General features: G+C 38.9%; 1 pseudogene; it reads left to right on the top strand.

The window, feature by feature from the left end:
• Positions 1-2,091: 2,091 nt before the first annotated feature.
• Positions 2,092-2,192, top strand: LOC129403829 (U6 spliceosomal RNA; annotated as a pseudogene).
• The last annotated feature ends 2,090 nt before the right edge of the window (positions 2,193-4,282 follow it).

The raw sequence follows: 4,282 nt of genomic DNA, 5'->3' as shown, positions 1-4,282 counted from the left end.
ACCAGGGAGAAACCAGGGAGAAACCAGTTCCAGATCCTACAATGTGGGCTGGAAAAGAAAGAAATTACTGCCATTTGCAGGTCTCAGGGGAAGATGCATGATTGACTTGGGTTTTTAACTCTGGGCAAAACAACGAAGAAATATTTGAGAAAAAGAATTATAGGCATGTATAACTTTTTCCTCTTTGAAAGTTTCAGTAAGTTTGGTTGTTCACTCTGGCCCAGGGAAATGCTTCAGGATGTCAGAGATGGGTGGAAGATGGTGTTAAATGAAGACCATAAACTGGGAGTGTTACCAGCATGCCCTCGGAGATCCGGAGCAGCTGTGCACGACACGGCCCCTCTTCTCCTTAAAGACTATGATCTGGGAGGTCTACTAACCCATTTTGGCACCCAGAGACTTATAGAAATGTATCTAGACTGTAAACTGAGGTAAAACAACAGAAATCCAGCTCCTATAATCTTCATTCTCAGCAACGGAAAACAAACTATCAAATGATGCCTTTTCAGCAGGTTTGGTTGTTGGGGGGAAAGACCAAATAATAATAGTCAGTTCTCTGTTGAAATATTGAATGTATCCAAAATATAGAGAGAATAAAGTGAAGTTCATTGGCCATTCAGGTGTGGGGAGTGGAGGTTGGAGGGGGGATATTGGGGTTCTTGGTGGGGAAACAGGTGAACTGGTGAAGGGATGGGGGTTTGATCATTATATGACTGAGACTTAAACCTGAAAGCTTTGTAACTTTTGTCACGGTGATTCAATAAAATAAAATTTTTTAAAAAATGAAGATCACATACAAAATGCTTCGACTGAGATTCACAGAATTTTATTAGTCTGGATGACAACTTTGGAAGGCATGAGTGCTCAGTCCTACTAGTTTCTTTTGAAGCCCTGGCATATTAACTACTTTGTAGACATGAAGTGCTGGTATTTCCATTGAGAAACAGCACCTCTCTAGATTGAAGAGAACTCTGGGGACTTCTATGATAACTGAGGTACCAGCTGATACAGCAATAAGAGGTTGTTTAGAATATGAGTAGAAAGAGGGCCTTTGCACATAGCGCAATCTTTACTTAGAAACAAGAATCTGTCTTCTTCAGATCTCTGCACAAACCTCATATCTTCAGGAAAACCTTCCCTGACTCCCTGACTCCCTGGCAACGCTCATACTGCATCTTGCTCTTTACCTTACATCTATTTGTTGATATGTCACAGCTGCAGTTTCACACCAATCTGTAAGATTGTTTTTATCTAATTTTACGGCACCAACTTCCATACAGAAGGAATTATAGCTACCCGTGGCATATTCGATATGCCAAAAACAGTAACAACAAGTCTCACAATGGATACGCTAGTGGTGCCACTCGAGCAAATCGATGAGCAACGGGATGATAGTGATATAGTGACCTGGGTTTGATCCTGAGCATCCCATATGATCCTTCAAGCACTGCCAGGAGTAATTTCTGAGTGCAAAGCCAGGAGTAATCCCTGTGCATCGCAAGGTGTGACCCAAAAAGCAAAAACAAAACAAAAAACCAAAAAAAAAAATACAAAAAAATCCTGCAAGGAAGAAATCTTGTTTCTATTAGTAAGTTTCCTTTTGAAAGACTTTTCCTTTTGAAAGCCCATTCATCAATTCAATTTTATTCCAACTTCAATACCTGGCACCACAGATTGTTCCCCAAGGCCTGCCACGAGTGATCCCTGAGCACAGACCCAGGAGTTAAGCCCTGAGCACTGCTGGGAGTGGCTCCAAAATAAAAACAAGCAAACAAACAAAAATATCTTAACTGCTTTTGAAAAGAACAATACTGTGAACTTAATGAAATAAAAATTCGGTGGATAACGAAATTCTGGAGGCAACTTCAAAGAAAGCTTCAGCAGGAACTATTTGGAGATGAAGGAAATAACAACTGTTAACAATTCTGTAAAATGAGGGGAAAGAAAGATGGAAAACTTATAAATGTTTTGAAGCAGACAAGCTGGTGGTCAAATCTGGATCAGAGCAAAGAACTAGGCATTCTGGGCAATGTGGCCCAACCAAAGACAGTCATTTGGGAAAGTCAGAGTTAGTTAAAGTTGGGACAAATAGTGTTCACAGCACATATACTAAAATTGTAATGATACAGAGAAGATTAGTATGGCCCCTGTGCAAGGATGACATGCAAATTTGTGAAGTGGTCCATATTTTTTAAAAAAAAGGGACAAACAATTGGATGTAGGGCTCTCTTGCCAACTGATTAGGAATTAGTGTCTAGAGGTTAGAATGCCAAAACTTTCATGAAAACTGTAATCTCTTACACTTACCAAGCATTACCTAAGACAAATACCACAAGATATAAAGGTAGGTTACCATGAATGATGTCCATTACAGAGTTCAAGAATCACTTATAGGTACTATTTCATTTCCATTTGAATTTTGTAGCAGTCAGATTCTTTGCACAACCACTCCCTCCATGCATTGATAGCCTATACTCTTCATTTGTCTTGTTAAAACCTGCACTTGAAAGGTGACTCACCCTTCCCCCTAAGCCCCCTTTACTGGGTCATCATTCAATAGCAGAGCAGGGCACCTCTGAGCAACCATGGAATTCTTTCAGTGGCAAGTTCTGCGACTCATCTCTTTAAACTCTTTTAACCCTTTCAGGCCTTGAGGCCACTGGTCAGCATTTTGGAGGAAATAAATTTTTAAAACATGACCTTCTGGCTGAAAGGATCAAAGCATAAAAGAGAAAAACCCAGGGTTGCATTTCTCTACTTCCTAGTGTTAGAAGCAATTAAGGTTAATTATGTATTTTGTGTGGAAGTGATCATATGAATTCCAATGGTATGTAGGAAAAAGAGATAAACCTATTTCAAGGGGAAATGGTTCCGGTCTAGGTCCATTATAGCTGTACAATGTCATTATGAGATATAAGAAAGAGATAACTAAATTATTCATATTATAATTTTATTTGTGTTCTATTCATTTTTTCCCCTGTAAAATGTCCCTATTTGTTATTAAAACTAGCGTGTTTTGTAAAGAGATTTATGTTAATTACACAAAAAGATGCCTTAGTCAGAATAGCAAATTCTACAGTGAATTTCAGGGTTTTTTAATGCCTAATCTCTATTGTGCAGAATATTTCTTGCTAATGGTTCATGCCACCAATATATTTAGTGATCTTTGAACCTCTGTTCATTATTATGGTTATAGCACTACCCAAATGGCAACATATTATTAAAATATGAGGTAATGATTGAAGAAGCTAGATATAATTATGCTTATAAAGAAAACAAACAGAAATTTTCAGAAGACAAAGTAATACCTTTAAAATGTTATGCTCAAAGTAACAGTGTGACAGATGACAAATGCCAGGTTTTTAGACAAAGAGAAACTGAACACAGTCTCAAAGGTCATCTCAGGAAGCTGCTTACTTCAAAAATCTGTACTTTTAAAAAAAAATAGGGAAATGATCAGGATTTCCTCTTGACAGACCAAAATTTTTATTATTCAGTCGAATAATTACAAAGCCACTTTTATTTCTGTGTGCTCTGAGGTCCTAGACATCAGTAATGTCTTCACAACTTTGTGCTTTGAATATTAGCCCAGCAGACCCATTTCTGTGCTAGGAAGACCATGGAAAATAGAAGGGAAATAATTGGGGATCCACGGAGAAGTGCCTTGGTTTAGAACACCTGCCCTACATGTAGAAGACAGTCAGTGTGATTCCTGATACCCTACATGTGCTGGGTAACATTCAGACAACTTCTGTTGTGCTTGATGGCTCAGCTGTCTGTGGTACCCAGCACTGCTGCAATTTCCAGCTGCCCTGAAGTTGGAGCACCACAACTGAAAGGTGTGATGCTCCCGCTTGAGCACAGGAACGGAAAAAATGAAAAAAAAAAAAAAAAAAGGTGAAATTTAGTGCCCAGCTGAACCATTTCCACTATCACCTTATTCCTAACAGTTTGAAGGATCTGGAGAGGCAGATAAACAGACAGACAGACAGACAGACAGACTGAGACAGAGACAGAGAGAATGTGTGTGAAGAGAAGGTCATTGATCTACTGAACTTCTCACTAGAAAGGGATCTACTCCTAATTGAACAGGAGCAGGTAGGTAATTTAAAGTAGCACATTTAAAATATAATAATAGATTCATAGCATTGCTGGGTGTTTGAAGGTGATTTACTTTGGATATAATCATAAATAGTACTTTATAGGGTTAGAGAGTTACTGCAGCAAGCAAGGCATCTGCCTTGCCCATAACTGACCCAGGTTTGATTCCCAGCACCCTGAG

This window comes from Sorex araneus, chromosome 3 (genome assembly GCF_027595985.1).
Source record: "Sorex araneus isolate mSorAra2 chromosome 3, mSorAra2.pri, whole genome shotgun sequence".
NCBI classification, from domain to species: Eukaryota; Metazoa; Chordata; class Mammalia; order Eulipotyphla; family Soricidae; genus Sorex; species Sorex araneus.
The sequence above is the reverse complement of the archived record's forward strand: the minus strand, read 5'-3'. Positions and strand labels throughout refer to the sequence as shown.